Source organism: Mustela nigripes, chromosome 4 (assembly GCF_022355385.1).
Source record: "Mustela nigripes isolate SB6536 chromosome 4, MUSNIG.SB6536, whole genome shotgun sequence".
NCBI classification, from domain to species: domain Eukaryota; kingdom Metazoa; phylum Chordata; class Mammalia; order Carnivora; family Mustelidae; genus Mustela; species Mustela nigripes.
This window is the reverse complement of record NC_081560.1, coordinates 39,073,342-39,092,645: the sequence shown is the minus strand read 5'-3', so window position 1 is coordinate 39,092,645 and position 19,304 is coordinate 39,073,342. Positions and strand designations below refer to the sequence as shown.

Genomic DNA, 19,304 nt, shown 5'->3' with positions numbered 1-19,304 from the left:
ACTTTAAAAACACATTTTATTCTGGGACACCAGGTAGCTCAGTCAGTTTAGCATCTCAGCTCAGGTCTCAATCTCATAGTCATGAGTTCAAACCCCATGTTGGACTCCACACTGGGTGTGGAGCCTTCTTAAAAAAAGTAAAAGAAAATAAAAAATAAATAAATAAAATATATTTTATTCTGAAGCCACAGGAATCATATTGTAAAGTACTACTTTTTATAAAAAATGTTTTGTTTTAATTTTTGTGTTAGATAGTAATGCAAAATAGACATTAATGCTCATTGAATAAGATGACCAGCTCCTTCTGAAAGGGGTTCATTAAGTAAGTTAACATTCCAGGTAACCCATAAAATGAGTTTTGGAGGTATCCTTCTGTGAACCAATTACACCTTTTCTTTTTTCTTTCTTTCTTTTTGTTTTGTTTATTGGTTTGGTTTTTACACCTTTTCTATTATAATATGTGTGACTATGGAACGTGATGATTCATTTTAATTTATCATAAATTGTATTCCACATTCTGCTGGTTTTAAACTAGGTGATTTTAATTTCCATTTTATTCCTCTCTATACTAATGTGAAAATAATGGTATTCCATATGAGTATTGTGAGGTTTAGTTAAAATTTATAGAGAGTTTTATATCCAAGTCTATAAAGTTACGCATGGGAGTACTGTTTATGTTGTTGATATGTTGTCCAAATATGTAAGGAGAATCAGAACATCATATTTCACATAGGAAACTGGTTAGAGAAAATAATTTTTAACAAATTAGGGGTCTTGGAAGTGAGTCCCTATGATCTTATGAGTTGAACCATGGAGCCTCCCTGGGCAAGTTTTGAAACCTACCTGGAACCACAGTTTTTCTTTTGTAAAGCTGATAAAGTAGCATTGACACGGTTTCTATAAATCACAAATGTGGCAATTTTTGTAAATTAATTATTTTAAATAGCTATTAAGGTTTGAAATACTGGGGTGGAGGGGGGGTTGGGAGGCCTCCCAGAGTTGAGGAATATACAGGAGTCCCACTCAAGAGAAGATGGTATGATGGCTCGGCAGCAATGCACCCATATACTACTGTCAGAGCAATGTGGTCCATGATCAATAATCTGATTTACAAGCCAATGAGAAGAGTTAAGAGTGTAACCTGGTGTCAGAACCACAGAAATTGCCTAGATTCTTGCAACTCAAAGAGCAGTCCACAGATCAGCAGCATCAACAATAATTGGGAGCTTGTTAGAATTTCAGACTATTATGCCCCATCCCAAACATACTGAATCAGAATCTGCATTTTAACAAAATGCCATAGTCATTCACGTATACATTCAAATTTTAGAAATATTAGCCTTGACATAGTGAGGTAGCCTAGGAATGCCTGCTCTTGAAATAACCCCTTGAAATTAAGAACCAAATACGTGTAGGAGGACTGAGCCTGTAAGACCTGGTAGTATTTTAGAATTTTATTGTCTCTTCTCCTATCCTTAGGTCTTCCTATTGGCAAATCTCCTCAAGCACAGAGCCTTTACTGCTCCTATAGCTAGTAACTAGTATATCTAGATAAGTAAGTCACTTTCAGGATTTAAGTTCCTAATGAAAACAGGGATGTCAAGTAAGACATATCTAGCCCTATTGCTATTTATTTATTTATAATTCTCATGCTGAGAGACTAGCCATCTTAGTTGCTACCTTACAACTAGTCACGAAGGCATTTAAGAATCTCAGAGAAGGCATTGGAGATATCTGCCAGACCAGGGCTTATTTTATGACAAAAGAAACTTAGAAGATACAGATCCCAAGGCCCCAAATACCCAAAGGTCTACTTTCCAGGCATCTTCATTTTGTCGAAAAAAAAAAAAAGATTTTACTTATTTATTTGAGAGAGAAGGGAGAGAGAACATTTAGGTATGTGACCAGAGGGAAGGACAGAGGGAGAAGCAGAGGGAGAATCTTCAAGTGGACTTCTCACTGAGTGTGGAGCCCAATACAAAGCTCAGTCTCACAACCCTGAGATCGTGACCTGAGTCCAAACCAAGAGGCAGACACTTAACTGTCTGAGCCACCCAGGTACCCCAGCAGGAATCTGCATTTTAACAATGAACTGTACTTTGTCCTTTTATAGATATCTTGACTGTATTCAGCTTTACTCAAATCTGTAATTTTGCCTATCTAGTAATTGACTGTTATGAGAAATTCACCTCACTGTGAGCATGCATTAGGGACTACTGGTTAGGACAGTGTTTTTTTATTGATATCCGTGGACCTCCTGCATCAGAAATACCTGCATGCTTTTCAAAATTTCACATTCCTTGGCCATACCCAACAAACTAGAATTACTGGATGAACTCAGCATTCCTTCTGATTCTCCAGGAATATCTGATACACAGCTCAGTCTGGAAACCACTTCTCTAGGGACTTAGTTCTTAACCCTAGGTGTGTACCGGAATCACCTGAAGACATTTAGAATATCCCTCTACTTGGGTCCCAAATCCAGTGCTTCTGATTTAATTGGTGTCAGGGGGAGGGATGAGTAGCCATCAGAATGGAATGTCCTACAGTGATTCTGACCTCTGTTTTGGCTAATATAGCCTGCAAATGGTGATCACAAAATAAGTCTCCTTACATGAAAAATGTTAAGGTCAACATTGGTTCTTCACCATTGAAGGGGTTCAGAACAGGACTCCCCAAATGTGGCATTTTGGCTTGTGGATTACTTTGAGTTGAAATCAATCATGGCCTAAAAGTCTCAGGAAGAGCTTTTACCTCCCCCTTAACTGCCTCAAAGGATTTAGATAAAGGGTCTGGTCTAGGAAAAGAGCTATCACCAGAGAAAACTACAAAGAAAATGGACCAGGTGTGATAAGCTAGGGAACCTGATATCAAATTCCTCTCGGTGTCCCATTATCTCTATATGGTGTAGTAAACATTTGTTTACCAAACATTTGTTCTTCCCATCTTCCTGTGAATTGTCTTCTTCCCTTTTGAAGTATCTGACCCCTACTCCCCTCTTTTTTGCTCAGGATGGCATGCAAATCTCAATTGCCTGACTGCTTTTGGGTCTCATATTCTTATGGGGATCCCATACATAACATAATTAAATTGTTTTTTTTCCTATTAATCTGTCTTATACTAATTTAATTAACAGACCAGCCAAAAGAACCTAGAAGGGTAGGCAATTTTTTTTCCCTCTACATCATCCTGAATAAGGGCACTTTCTATACCTGAAACCCTTTTTCACCTAATATCTCCCTCTCTGCCTCCCAAAAACTTTAAATAGAGTTTATCATTGTAATTGCAGACTAGTGAAAAAATGTCCATATTCAAATCAGAAAGAGAAAAATTCCCAGATATATTCTCACCTATCTTGCTTTTGGATTCATTATCCTTAACCACTGTTCCTTGTCTTCACAGGATTGTTACTGCATTTCATTTTGGGGAAATGGAGCATATTCCAAGCGGAGGAAATGGAGCAGTAAGTGTAGTCTTCAGCAAAATGTCATAAGTGACTTCTTTTAATTCATGAAGCAGGTCATGAATAATAGTAGGAAGATGTGAGAACCTGATTCTATTTCTCTCCAGGTCATTTTAGCAATCATATCATGCAGCTTCTTTGTCAAAAGAAAGCAGGCAATTTTATCATTATAACTAGAACAGGTACACTTTGATAGGTAGCTATCATATAAAAAAAACTTGTCTAAATCACAAAGATTATAAATAAAGTAAGGGCTATACTGGAGGTTGACATAAAAAGGAACTCCATAGTTTATAATTTGTTGTAAACTTGTAAAGTGTTATTGTTGGTCTACAAAGAAAGATGTTCATTTACTTAACCCCAATAATTTCATATAATGTGTTACCCAACAGAGTACTCAGAAATACTCTAGCATGCATTTACTTCTTTACACGTGAGAAGACAAACACCATGAGAGATTCCATGACCTTCTTTATACAGTAGTTAGAGGAAAGAACAGGAATTCCAAATGTCTTGAATTTTAGCCAGTGTTTTTCTCTCCACTAGACCCCACTTAGTCTTTCAAAGGATAAATGGACTTAAGTGGAAGAATTTGAAATTTAGATTCATACCAAGGAATCAGGTTTTTTAAAGGTCTGATTGATTTCTCAGGTGCAAAAGATCACTAATGCATGAACATTTAAATATCTAAATTGGATGTAATAATACTTATTGAAGATTTAAAATGGCCTATACTTTTAACGTTAATAGTTTTCAAATATCTACTAACAGGCAAGCCAATTAATGAAGAATGAACACTTAGCACCATCATTTAAATAATGTACAAGTTGGATGTGCTTATTATGTTTCCCCCTTCTCTCTCTCTTTTATTTATTTATTTATTTATTTATTTATTTGAGAGGGAGAGAGAGAGAGAGAGAGAAAGAGGTGGGGGAAGAGGGAGACGGGCAGCTGAACATGGGGGCTCAATCTCATGTCAAGAACCAAGAGCCAGGCGCTTAAGGGACTGAGCCACCCTGACTCCCCTCCCCGCTTCATTGACAAACTAAAAGGATTGCATCTGGTGATTTTTCCTAGTCATATGTTGCTTTTGTAATGAATGTTTAAACAGAGCAGCAGGATTTGAAGCCAGGTTCATCTCAAAAAGTAAAATCTATGGTCAAAAGAAAATGCAAGTTGGTAGAAGGCAAACAGATAGAGTATTGACAAATTACTTAAGCTCTCTTCTCATTTACTAACTTGTAAAGTATGACTTATAGTAACTATCTCACTGGGTGTATTGTTGAAGTTTTATTAAAAGCTCAAAAAAAGAATGTGCGCATAAGAGGCTAGATTCGTCTGATATATTAGATTTCTCTTCCTCTCATTCCTTTTTTAAGAGATAATTTGGGTAAAGATTCCATATTTACTTTTTAAAGTTCCATTCAAATTATTAAGGGCAAATTTTGTAGGTAATTGCTTTTGAGATGTTTTTTGAAGAAAAAGAAACATTGTGTTTTGACTAGTGCAGTAGAGTAAGATTAAAAATTATTGATGCAAATAATTATATTACAGTAAGTTTTTTTTAGTCTAGAATGAAATTTTATCAAAATCACTTAATCCTGAACATTCTACATTTAAATAAATAAGGCCTTGTTTGAAATAAAAGCTGTCTAAAGAAAGGTAAAGTGCTTTCTCATGGAAGCTGGACATTTGTGATTAACTGGATAAGAACACTGAGACTCTGATTTAGAATACTAGTTGTGAAAGGATGTCTATGCACAAACACAGGCCAAGACTCAAAAAGAAGACAGTGTACTCAGAAATATATTTAGTCTATAACCAATTAATTATCCAGTGAAAAGATATAAAAATAACAATCTCACTGGTTATAGTAGACTAATTATTCTACCTTGGCACACTTGCAGATTTAACCTTTCCCCCAATTATTTGTGACAAGCACATTTTAGCTAGTGAGTAAACCTACCTCCCTGTCCAGCAACTGAAATGCCACATAGCTGCTTTGCTCTATATGCTTTATTTTATGGCTGTAATTTTAGGTTGTGATTTTAAAGCAAAAGAAATTTAAAAATTCTTCATTTTGGGTGCACCTGGATGGTTCAGTTGGTTGAGTGACTGCCTTCAGCTCAGGTCATGATCCCGGAGTCCTGGGATTGAGTCCCGCATCGGGCTCCCAGCTCCATGGGGAGTCTTCTTGTCCCTCTGACCATCTCCCCTCTCATGCTTTCTCTCTCTCACTCATTCTCTCAAATAAATAAATTTTTTAAAAAATCTTAAAAAAAATAATTCTTCATTTTTAAAAAAAGTACATGCCAAAGACAAATACTTGACATTGATGTTAGGAGTAAAAATAAAACCAAGAGTGCTAAGAAACTCTTAGCTAATCAATATGCCTAAAGGCAAATATTCACTAATCTAGAGATTGACAAAGATATAAATTAGATTTGTCTTGTTTTTATGTATTTTTGGAGTTGGCAGCACTCTCTATGCTTTGGATCTTCTATGGGGTAGAAGGAGACCTTGTCCCCGACTCAAAGGTCTTAAGGAGGGTGTCCATAGGAGAAAAATCCCTTTTAGTCATCATTCAACATCTCTAAAGAAGTAGGGCAAGCCAATGTAGGCAGATGGGTGCGAGCAAAGGAAAGAGTCAGCCAGAGTCTTAGTAACAACCTTCCCACCCCTGGGGCCCTGACCCAGGAGCCACTGAGAGAGTCTGCCTGGATGGAAAGGAGGCCACACCCTCCAAGGATGTCAGCAAGTAGGCAGCAGATGATGCCTACAGTTTGTTGGGGCCTGTTTGGCTGTGGACAATATGCACTTGTATGTGGGCTGGGACACATGCCCCTAGGGGAGATCCGGGATACCTGCCCAAGATGGTGCTGATCTCTCCCTGGAAAGGAGGGGATAGATGGGGCAGCACAATTCCTCAGTGCCTCTCCGCACCTGAAATTTCCCCTCCTTAAAAACTACACGGAGAGAGGGAGGGACAGTTTGTATGCTCACCCCAGCCCCCATACCCCTTTTGCCTTCAAGATTGACAAATGCCCAGCACAAAGATTTTTCTTTCATTTGAAAATTTTTCCTGTAAGCTGCACGATCAGAACTTCATGGCTCTGCTCTCTCTGGAAAGCCTTGAGCAACGCAAGGATGCTCAGCCCTTGCTGGACTGAGGGGATCCAGCAGAGTGACCAGGCACTATTCCTTTAGGCCCTAACCCCTTGCCCTGACAAGGTCTTCAGAGAACAGGGGATCCAGGGGGAGCCCTTACCCTTGGGAAGTAATGAAGGAATAGTTCCTGACCACCATGGGGCTGAAGCTCGGGCCTGCACTCAGGACTGCACACTGGGGCCCAGTGAGTGTGAGCTGGAGGCAGTGGTCTTCAGACAATGGAAGGGGCAGACTGAGCTGCTTTTTGGCTTTGTGCTAGCAGTTGGGCAGACCCACACCCAGGCCCATCTCTCCACAGGTGGCCAAGCTCCTGAGTCACATCTTCCACATGGCCAGCTTCCCAGTGGCTTTGTCACTGAAGCCACCAATACCACAGGTACCCGTGAGGAGCTCACCATGAGGGGGCAGTCCCATTCCCAGCAATGGCCACTTCCTTTTATGGGGGAGGTACTCCCTACTGGTGGAACCTCCCTCAAGAAGGAGAAAGGGACCAGGTACAACAGACCCCTCCTACCCTTTACTAAGCTGGTGGGTGGGCAACTTAGATCTCTGAACCTGTTCAGTGCTGGCCACGCAGATGCAAAAGCCCTTTCCCTCCTTTTGGTTTTGGATGCAAAAAGAATATTTCAAAAAGAAAACATGTAAGTTAAGAGGAAAGGAACAAGTTTCCAGAGATTTTGGGGGGTTCACTTTAGGAGCCTGGTGCAGATGGCCCCGGGGATCCAAACTTGGGCCCACTCCCAGGGCTCTGCATCTGTGGCAGAAAACCAAAAACAGAGGAGGTAGAAAGACAGGAGGAGGCACCAATCTGTGTTTGGCTATGTCTACTGTCTCCTTCTGGAAGGGGTGCTGCTCTTCCCGAGGTTTTCAGGATCCTGACCTCAGGCAGGGGGCAGGGTAGATCCCCACTGTGGGCCAGCTTCCCTAATAAGGTTGATGTATTTAACCCACCACCATGGGAGGCAGCGATAGGCAGGCTCCATGGTTATAGTTTCCACCCCAAGGCAGTTGTTCCAGGGATGGCCAAACCTCTTCCTACTTTCTGGTCTTTCATGCTATAAAAATAAAGCTCTGTCCACCATCCAACTGTCCTTCCTCTACTTCATGGGTGTTGACTCAGGGCCTCTGGGCTCAGTGCAGGCCAGGAAGCTACATGCCTGGCTGATCTCAAGGTGGAAACACTACACAGCAGCCCTTACAGGCCTCCAGGTAGGCAGCTTTCTGTCCTCAGACAGAACTACACCCCTCTACCTGTCTTCAGGCCCTCGGGCAAGCCATTATTGCTCACCAGGGGTCCAACCCTCCTTTGTCTCTGGGCCTCCATCCCCTGAGTAGCTGACTTTTCCCTCCTGCTGCCTTCCTCCTCCTACTTCTTCCTGCCACCACCCCCCCCCCCCCCCCCCCCCGCCCCCACCCCTGCTGAGCCATCACAGACCCAGCTGTCCCTGTTATTCTGGGAAGTCCTGGGATTATCCTCCTTGCCCCTTTCCAGGTCAAAGAGTTCTTTGAATTGCCTGCTGTCCTCCACCTCCTTTGGTTTTACTTCTGGGGAGTTAAAGTTGTCTAGCCACTAATTTTCAGCGATCTCCAGGTGGATCTCTTGGTCCCTCGGCTTCCACCCCTGCCTGTGGTACTTGGTGAGTGGGGTCCTCAGATGGATGGTGAGCTGGCAGATGTAGCAGCAGGCTTGCTGGTCGATGACACAGTGTCCAGGATGAGCAGCTTCATCAGGGTCTGCTACATGAAGCTGATGAGAGGCAGGACTTAAGGGAGAGAACTTAGGTGATGTACATTTCATTGAGGACCAAACTCAGGACAGTGTCCTTGTGTCAGCAGACCCTGATGAGAACCAGTAGTCCAGCACTTATAGTGTCTTTTTAACCTGTGCTCTGTAGGACCACTGTCCTCTTGAGCAGCATGTGGCACAACCTGCGGAAGGTCAGATAGTAGAGCATCAAGCTGCTGATATGCTGGAAGACAGCTGTTGCTACTGTTACCTTTGCCATGCAGGCCACCAGCTGTATGACTGAGCTCTGGTAAGCCCTTGCTCTCCAGCTGGAGCTTCCCCCCAGGGCATGCTGGACACCTGCAGCGTTCTGCTGCTATCCCTTGGGGTCTTTCAAAACAGCAGCCTCTGGAATGCAGCGGAAAGGTCTCTGAGGTAGAAGGTGATCAGAGCATGGGACATAATAGCATTGTCGGTGCTAGAATTTGCTGGCCTTTCTGGTCTCTTTGGGTACTCAGAACTTCTCCAAAACTTTGTGGAACAGTTTTGGAGTAAGGCGAAGCTTTGCCAACTGCTGCCACCTCTCCACCATGGCAAGAGTCACGGAGGGCAGGGTCATTCTTCCCCTTCAGTCTGATGGGGACTCGGTCCTCGTTCTCTCCATCTTCCCCTCATCACTGGCTTCCTTCAGAATGTCTGGCAGGGAATGGAACTGTTCGTCATCATTCTCAGAGGTGTCCAGGTGGCTGGGGGTGAGCAGGCTGTGGTCGTCTCCTGCAGGAACCTGCAGGACTGGGGATGTTTGCCCTTCAAACTAGAGAACTGGTGCTTCTGCTCAGAGGCACCATCTTCACGCCCGCATGGCTCATGCGGGCTCCAAACGGATCTGCGCAACTCGGGTCGCGGTGTCCCTCGGGTCCCACCTGCTGGGACTCCTTCCGCTCCCCCTGGTGGCGGCATGAAACCGGTCCTCGCGCAGCGCCGCGCGGCGCCTCCTGCGGCTGCGCAGCGCCGACTGTCCCGCCTGCCCGCAGGGAGCGCCCGCACTTCCGGCGCTTCTGCCCCTCGCCCTGGACAGAGGGTGCGGCGGGCCCCTGAGGTGGGAGTCGTCTTCCCTCTTTGGCGAATACAGACGCAGGAGCAAAGTTGTTCCAGGTTGTGGGCTGGAGGAGGCGTGTGGCTGACACAGGAACAGGAGCTTTGTAAGTTTGTAAGACCCTGATTGTTAGATACATACAAGCGGCTTGTTCCTAGAGAATTTTGGTCACGTTACAAATTGGTCGTCTCCTTGGTTTTGAAATGCAGTTGGACAAGCTTCGTCTTGGGAAAGCCGGCATCTGGGAACTTCACACGTACGGAGCCTCTTCGTGTTATCCCCCCATGTAACTGGGCTGAATGAGATACAGCCGTTTGAAAAATTTAATCCAGGGGGACTTTTTGGAGAATGAACTCGAATGAGGTGAGGAGGACAGAAATGTGAGAAGAGACTATGTGTTAAAAAAAAAAAAAAAAAAAAAAAAAATATCTACCCTCGAGCAAATCACTGCTTGATAGTAGCCTTGTCGATGGCCGCTTGTGTTGTGGGGTCATGCCTGGAAGATTCTGTGCAATGATCATCGCTACTACAGGGTTCTAACTCTGTAGGAATACCTTTTTGAATTGGAAACGTCTTTCCATATGTTATCATAAGCTAAGAATGGCCAAGGAAAACTGGCGTCTTCTGACTGTGAGTGAGTGAGAGAGAAAAAGAGAGAGGAAAAAAAAGTTAACAAAAATTGGAGTGATTTCTGGGCTACTAACCTTAATATTTTTTGTTCTTTTTTTTTTTTTTTAAATTTTGACTCCTCATTGTGATCAATGAGAAATTTCAAACTATAGACAGATTTTTGGTGTTATAAATATACCCTAGTTGGAGTAGTTGCAAAGATCCATGGTATAAAATCTGAACATACAGGCTAGAGGAAAAGGATGGGTTTATAGACAAGAAACTTAGTTCAGAATATGAGACAGGAGTTACTTAATGTTTGTGACTGATTAAATTGTAAAGCCAAACCTACATCTGGTTTGAAATACAAATAGTAACTAATTTATCATTCCTAACGTCATCAGAAATCTTGATTGGTTTGGTAATAAAAGAACAAAAGCAAGAAAATTGAGTTCTTATTTGGACTCTGCTATAAAACATTATGCACATTATTTTGTTATCTAAAGGTCCTTATCTATAAAGTGGGTGTGGTACAGCCTTATAAAATGAGTGAAATTATTGTCAAGGGGTAAATAAGCCTAAATCTATGTAAATACCTTAAGAGTCAAAAAAGTCATTGAAAAAATGTGTTTTTTTAAATTTTTTTTTTGTCTTTTGCTGTTTTATTCTCATAATCCTAGAAGTTTCTGAGATACTATTGCTGATTCTGTTCTGCCACAAAAAACAGTATGGTGGTTCACCTTCCTTTATTATTTCCAACATTGTTATATGATTGTACAAATCCTGGAAAACATAAGAATAACAGAAAATAAAAATTCATGGTCATCTATCCAAAGAAAATGTCAGTAAATGTTTTGATGTATTTTATTCTTTTTTCAATATTTCTTCCTCTATAATTTTATTTCCTTTTAGTAACATAATTCACACACACATATCCTTACTTTCTAAAACTGCAGAGTTGTTTATTTTGAACATAATTTTAAATATGAAATTAATATTTAATTGTGTGATAAGAGTAGAATTTACTTAATTAAATTAAAAAAATTTTAAAGATTTTATTTATTTATTTGACAGACAGAGATCATAAGTAGGCAGAGAAGCAGGCAGAGAGAGAGGAGGAAGCAGGCTCCCTGCTGAGCAGAGAGCCGGATGTGGGACTCGATCCCAGGACCCTGGGATCATGACCTGAGGAGAAGGCAGAGGCTTTAACCCACTGAGCCACCCAGGCACCCCTACTTAATTAAATTTTTAGGTAATTTTCAAACTAGTCTTGTTGTAGGTAATGTTAAAATTTACTTATTTGTGTTCTTCTGCATTTGCTTTAACTGATTTTTTTAAATTGTTATTAAATACAGTAGTTTTTAATATAATTTAATCCAGGGAGACTTTGAGAATGAGCTCAATGGAGGTCAGGTTGACAGAAATGAGGGAAGAGAAAAAGCATTTTACAAATCCACACTTCTGCGAATCATACTTGATGATACCTGATGATGAAACACGTTACCTAATTTGTTAAGCAGTTTGTGAATTCTGTCTTCAGATCCTCCAACTACTTACCATTCGGACCTTACTTTTTTCTTACCAGATTTTAAGATTTGCATATCTTGTCCTTTACGTTTACTACGAATAAAATGTTTATACATTTTCTCTTTGCTTATTGCTTATTCGAGAAGTTTTTCTCAATTGTAGCTGAGAATTGCTTCCCTGTCTCACAAGTACCAGGCATTGGATCATTAATTTAAAATAACTGTTTTGAAAGCAAAGCAATTACCCATCTTTTTCTCCCTCCTGAACTCTGGTTAGCCAGAGCTTTTTCTTTCTCTGTTAATGACTAAGTAAGTAATGAAGACTTTTTGGGCAGTTTATTTCTTTTCTTTCTTTCTTTTTTTTTTTTTTTTTGCTATTGTTGGCAGTAATTACATTACTGGAATGTAAACAATCAGAATACATGAGGCTCAGTTTTACTTTAATTCCTAATATAGTTTTCATAGTAAATGGAACATAATCATGTATAATTTAAATATAGTTTTCATATTAATGGCATATGATCAGGTTTTTTTTAATGAATAGTTCATATGTAAATGCCGTGTGGATTTTTAAATGTTGTACCTATTCACAGTTACTTTATAATATTTTACTATTTCAGCAAAGCAGTATGCTGCAGTATCTATGGGACAGTATGCCAGCTTCCTTTTTCTGGAAATTAAGGTATGCTGACATTGTTTTGTCTGCTGTGTTGTATCCCCTTAATAAATCATCATCCAGATTATCAAAGAGTTATGGATGTTATTTGTAGTCAGGTGATTATAGAAATTGAGGAAATACAGGAAAGTTAAAAGAATGAAAGACAAGAAAGATTTTACAGCCTCTTTTGATATCGTGCTGTAGTTCTTTTCATTCTTTTTAAAAAATGGTATACTTAATCATTCTCATTTTTGGACAGAATCATTGTTTCTAGTTTCCAGATATTGGAATATAATATTTAAAAATTAAAAATATTTTTTAGGAAATTCTTCTAAATGAATCATATCCCCCTTTGCCTTCTTGTGCAGAAAACAGAAAGCATGGTTTTACCTTTTGTTGCTAAGTCTGTGTAATCATGAACAAATTATGATCCTACAGCAATGCCCTCAGTAGTCATTGAAATATGTAGACTTGCTTACCTTTCACACAAGGAGGATATCTGTTTCTAAGCATGTTTATGTGGATGTGTTTGAATTTTAACATTGAAATATTACATATATACATATATTTCTCCTGAAATATATCATTTTGTTCCTTCCAACATACATCAAAATATTAATTTCTGGTCCTTCGGCTAGTAGGGATCTGGGGTCATTATCCATAAATTTGGTATTTCCGATCTCTAAAATCTTTTTATATGCAGAAAAAAATAGAGTTTCTTATCTATTACTGCTTTCCTTAATACTTCATAATTGGTAGTGGTATCTGTCTGTGTGCAAATACATCACTCATGTCTTAAGATAATGCAGGTCATTATTCTTGTTGGTGCCAAACTTAATCAGATAATCTGAGCTTTGCTTTTTAGAGATGAAATAATACATTGGCCATAGGACATTAACAAGAAAAACAGTGCAGCTGTAGACTGAAATGCCTCTGATAACTTGATTTTTGAATGTATTATGCTAATACTGCCAAACAGATGTTATAGCTTTGTGGCTGTTTTATTTGAGCTGCTGGAGAAAACATTGAGGATGGTTTTTAAATCAATAAAGCATATAATAGTAATGATAAGAGAATGTCCATTCTGGTAACTTTTAAGTGATATTCCCATTGGCAATGTCTATTTTGGGGTATCTGTCAGGAGGCTATTTTTACTTTTAAGTTAACCAACAAAGGTTCTTTCTCATCCCAACAAAGAGCTGGATATGATTTTTATTCTTTGAAAATCTCCAGGGTCAATGATACAAAGGTTTGGGCATTTCACAAATTATTACACACATTTGGTAAAATCAATTCTCACTTAGTTTAGTGTTAAGAAGGAAAGTTTTACTTTGGGCACATCTAATGACCTTCCCACTGTAGATAAAGATGGCTAATCTGTATGCAGGATATAATTGGATAAAAGGATTCAGAATCTTGAACCCCCTCATTATGACCTTGTTTTGTAGATCCTAAGACTCTAGTTGCTTCAACAAAGTGTCACGTTTCCTCAGGTGGCTGATAGTGTAAAATCACTCCATACATTTGCTGTTTGGTTGGTTGGTTAGTTTTTTGGTTTGATCCTTTCTTATTGTTGTAGTTGTTTTTAAATACTTTTGCCCTGTGATTTCATACAGGGCATTTAAATTTTTACATGTGACATTGATTTCATAGTGATGGTAGTGACTTACTTATTTTATATGTATACATTTCTCAAGCAGTTACTAAATGATTAAATAGTATAATTAGTGAGAGAAAGTGAGACATTACAAACAGTTTTCGGATTTCTTACATTGTCATCTTGAAATGCTCCTTACAATAAAATATCAGTTTAGGCAGGAGGAAACGTGAAACTAAAAATAGCTTTTGGGGCACCTGCCCAAGGGGAACTGGGACGGAGATGGTGGCCCATGAGGCTCAGTTGCAGAGTGCCTCAGTGGCAGGGGTGGGTCTTGCACCGGCAGGGCAGCCTGGGCTTCAGCCTCCCTCGGGTTCCCAGGAAGTGAACTGGCTGCCAACATGGGAGCAGCAGCCCTAGCGGGGGCGGAGGCTCTGGTGTGTCAGTTGCCTCAGGGGAGGCCAGGCAGCCCGGGTGGCTGGAGGGGGTCTGCTGCCCAAGAATGGGAATTCTCCTCACCAGGATATGGAGACTCTTCAATCACCAGGAGCACAGAGTTATCATTGCTGGGCTGGATAATGCAGGGAAAACTACCATCCTTTACCAGTTTTCTATGAATGAACTTGTACATACATCACCTACAACAGGAAGTAACATAGAAGAAATAGTGATTAATAATACACATTTTCTAATGTGGGATATTGGTGGCCAAGAATCTCTTTCAAACACTTACTATATTAACACAGAGTTTGTAATAGTTGCTGTGGACAGTACAGACAGAGAAAGGATTTCTGTAACTAGAGAAGAGGTAACTATTCTGTAACTAGAGATTTCTGTAACTAGCCCACGAGGACCTATGGAAAGCTGGATCGCTGATTTTTGCTAATAAACAAGATGTTAAAGAATGCATGACTGTAGCAGAAATCTCCCAGTCTTTGAAACTAACTTCTATTAAAGATCACCAGTGCCATATCCAGGCATGCTGTGCTCTTACTGGTGAGGGATTGTGCCAAGTACTTGAATGGATGATGTCATGATTTAAGATTAGATGATCTCTACTGACCTCTCCTCATAGACTTTGTATAAACAAAGTGCTGGACTTTACCTGAAAGCTGCAAAAATTAATGGTTTAGATAAATTTATAATAAACTGATTTAAATTTTTTCTAAAATTAAGAAATTTTAAGAAAATTTAAGAAAAAAATTAAGACCACTTATTTGAAAACAAAGATGAAGTCTCACTTTCTAATCTGCTTTCTCATTAGTTTCTTCCAAAGCAAGGTCTTCGAGGCTGTGATTGCTGTTTTTCTCATAATGAATCCTCTCAGGACATTGTATAGTCTATGGTAAGTACAAAGGGAGAAGAAGAGATTTTTCACTTTAAGAACCTTATTACCAGTATAACCCTCCCTAGTTGAATGTGCATTCTCTTAGTGTTCCATTAAGTCAAAATACAAATCAGCACAGATACTCACTTTCTAGTACTTTAAAATGTACTGTTAATTATGAGAATTATTTTGTATAAGTTTGTGTATATACACCTCAAATGCAAGTTTATGGCTTTGACTAAGTTATAAAGAAAAGCAAAGAATACAAAAAATAATAATATCCTTAGTTAATGACCATAATGAGATGAGTACTGGCATTGCTAAGTGCCATTTTGTGCTTTCCCCCTGTGTTCTCTGTATTGTACTAACCAACCCCCACAATCATTGGGCTGCTCTTAAAAAAAAAAAAAAAAAAAAAAAAAAAACAAGAAAGAAAGAAAGAAAAGGAGAAAGCTCAACAGTGTGTACCTATTTTTTGTGGATGAAATTATGTACATGAAAGCATGTAATCTAGCTGAATGGAGTGTCTAGATTTTTGGCTTAATATGAGTGGACAGAATTTCACAGTGAGCAATCATCAGACTGGTTCCTTTATTGGATCTATGCCATCTAAATTACTGAGAAAATTATTAATCCATTAATCAGTCAATCATTAATTGTGATTAAAATTATCAAGTGATTTATTTTTTCCCAATGTTAATGGGAAGCTATTGTGTAAAATGTCTGCTCAGAGAAGTATCACCCTATAAATATTAATCAAATAGTTTACCTATAGTCTTACTTGGTATGGAATTATATGTCAAGCATTTAAAGTGAGTGTGAGATGAAAAATAAAGCTTATTTTCTAAGCAATAAAGGTTATTTCTTAATTTGAAAATTTCTCATTTTAGTAATCGGGATAGTTTGAGATTTTTGTTTCTATATGTTTTATTTATTTATTTATTTATTTTATGAATTTTTTTAAAATTTTATTTATTTATTTGACAGAGAGAGATGACATGCAGGCAGAGAGGCAGGCAGAGAGAGAGGAGGAAACAGGCTCCTTGCTGATCAGAGAGCCCGATGTGGGGCTCAATCCCAGGACCCTGAGATCATGACCTGCACCGAAGGCAGCAGCTTAACCCACTGAGCCACCCAGGCGCCCCTGTTTCTATATGTTTTCTTTTATCTTCCTAACACCACATGAATGCATTGATGATTATAAAATACACACTTTCATGCTTTTAAGAATTTGGTTTAAAAGTTGAACAACATGATATATCATTTTTACAGAGAAGTAACTTGGCCCTCAAATTATTTGCTTAGGATACTTTTTTTTCACTGAAAATGGAAAGATACAAAGGTTGAAGGTATTTCTGTTGTAATTGTAAACAAACTTATCCTAAATGTGTTCAAACGTATTTTGGGGTGCTCTCTTTGTATACGTTTCATGCCCTGAAAATCTGAAGGCTGTTCCAAACTGGCATGTTGTAGAATATTGAAGAAAAGAAGTAAGTACTTTTAATACCAGCCTTTTAGATTTAATGCAGATTTTGATGAGGAATCATAATATATATACCACAAGCATTGACAAAACTTGGAAAGTTTCTTTCTGTAATATATAATATATTTAATATCTAAATTCAAGTCAGGCATGGGAGATCAGTGTTTAACAGTGGATGTGTTGTGTGTTATATTACAATGTTCATAATGCAGGTATAACATTTTAGTATTTGTCAACTTGCTTTTATAAAAGTAAACTCTAAATTACTAAGCTTTATTCATATGTTCTTTTACTTTTTAAAATCACTATTAGTAATTTCTTGTTTTATATTAAAAACTCCCATAAAAACCTAAAAAAATAGCATTTGGTACCACAATAATAATTGTTTAGACAAGAATTGTTAATAGCTATTAAATTGAGAGGATAGAAGTTTTATAAGAAACAGAAATCTCTAATGCTTCCCCATAAGATAGGTACTAATTACAAAAACTCTGTAGTGTAGAAACCTGAAAGATACTTGTAACCAAGTGATCAAAATTATCTTTACTAGTAATAGTAAATAGGTATCAGGTGCCTCCTGAAGAACGATTAACCAAAAGTACATATCTTCTGTGGTGTCCCGAACAAAATGTTTAACTTGAATTATGAAACTACATCAGAGAAAGTTGAATTTATTCCATAAATAAAGTACCTGCACTCTTTAAAAATGTCAAAGACATGATAAGTGAAGAACAATGAACTGTTGTAGATAAAAGACTAACAGGGAATAAACACAACATTTGGCTTGGATGGACTGGCTTGGATCCTGGACCATAAATTTGTTTCTTTTGCTATAAAGAGCATTAGTAGGACCATTGAAATCTGAATAAGAAATGCAAATTAGATAATAGTGTTGTTTTAATGTCAATTTCCTGAATTGGATCATTGTATGGTGATTATAATCATGACTTTTAGGAACTATACACTGAAGTATTTAAGGGGTAAAAGGGCATCGTGTCTACAACTTACTGTCAAACGATTCAGATGATATGTGTGTATGTATGGACAAAGAAATAGGGGGAATGACAATGCAAATGTCTACAGCTCCATAGTTATCCCCTTTGTCCTTGCTACTCAGAGTGTGCTCCGTGAACTGGCAATATTGATACTAGCTGGACAGTCATTAGACATGCAGAAGTTTTGCCCCTACTCCAGTCCTACTATTTGAAAATCTGCGTTTTTATAAGGTCATCAGGTAATTGGTGTATTGTGAACTTTTGAGAAGCACAGCTATATATCACCTTTATAATATGAATAATATGGCTTGAGTCACAGAAGTGAGTTAGAGCTGGAGTCTTGACTATGCTTAGATATGGCATCCTTAAAATGATTGTCATTAAATATAATTAAATATTTTTAAATTTAATTTAATTAAAGTAATTAAATAAAATACAATTAGTGGGTTGTACTATCAGTGTAAAAGGTTATAATCAGTATTATCTTTTTAAAGATTTTGTTTATTTATTTGAGAGAGAGAGAGCGAGTGAGAGGGAGAGCACACACAATGGGGGAGAGGGAGAGAAGCAGGCTCCGCACTGATCAGGGAGCCTGGCTGAGCTTGATCCCAGGACCCTTGGATCATGACCTGAGTAGAAGGCAGACACTTAACTGATTGAGCCACTCAGGTGCCCCTATGATAAGTATTCTTACAAATGAAATAGCATAAAAATGAATAGAAAATAAGAAAATTCATCACATATAGTTAGGTAGATGCTGTGGTCACCCTGGAGATGGGATGGCCCTCAAGTTTAGTTCACATGTGGAGACAGGATGTTACACATGCACCAAGAAAGTGGCAAAAATAATTACTTATATGATAGGCTTTCTGGGAGAGCAGAGAAGCTCCCACACAGAGTTAAAAGTTAAAAGTTAAACAGTTCAAAATGACTTGAGAGTGTCGCAGAAGAAGAATGGCTGGAGGTTTTTATGGTGGTTAGGGTGTGGAGATGAGGCAGACGTTCCCACAAGTAGCCTGGGCCTTGACGGTTTTGAAATCTCACACCTCTCAGCTCCAAAGGAGGGAACTTTCTTACTTGCTCAGGTGGAGGTAAGAGATAAAGGGGGCATGATGGGTTATGGAAGCTGTGAGCAGTCAGATATCAAAAGCAGAATCATACTCTCTCACAGTGAGCAGTACTTCATGAAACCTTTCTTTAGTATTATGTGTCCAAGTGTATATGGATTGTATTCTGCAAAATCAACACTATTATGGTTTGTGGTCAGAAGTTTGAAAGTTTCAAAGCCAGAAACCTTAATAGTTTTTGCACAGGTTACATTAGATTCTAGCTTGACTTAGAGAATATACAAAGATTCCCTCTGACACCCTCAAGCTCATCACCAAATTAAGTGCAGAAATGAATTCTATTGGTTTGACCCAGGCTCTGTCTCTGTATTCTTTTATTTCAGGGAACTTAGGGACTGGGAAATTTAAAGCCCATTTTTTTTTTTTTTTAATACTCTTACTGCCTCTAGGCCATTTGCTTCACCTGGACTGCATTACTAAAGTGTGTGTGTGTGTGTGTGGTTTTTAATTTAACTTTGACAAGCCCTATGCCTAAAGTGTGTGTGTGTGTGTGTGTGGTTTTTAATTTAACTTTGACAAGCCCTATGCC

General features: G+C 38.8%; 1 pseudogene; it reads left to right on the top strand.

Annotated features, from left to right (window-relative positions):
* Nucleotides 1-14,345: 14,345 nt before the first annotated feature.
* On the top strand, nucleotides 14,346-14,953 carry LOC132014974 (ADP-ribosylation factor-like protein 5A; annotated as a pseudogene).
* The last annotated feature ends 4,351 nt before the right edge of the window (nucleotides 14,954-19,304 follow it).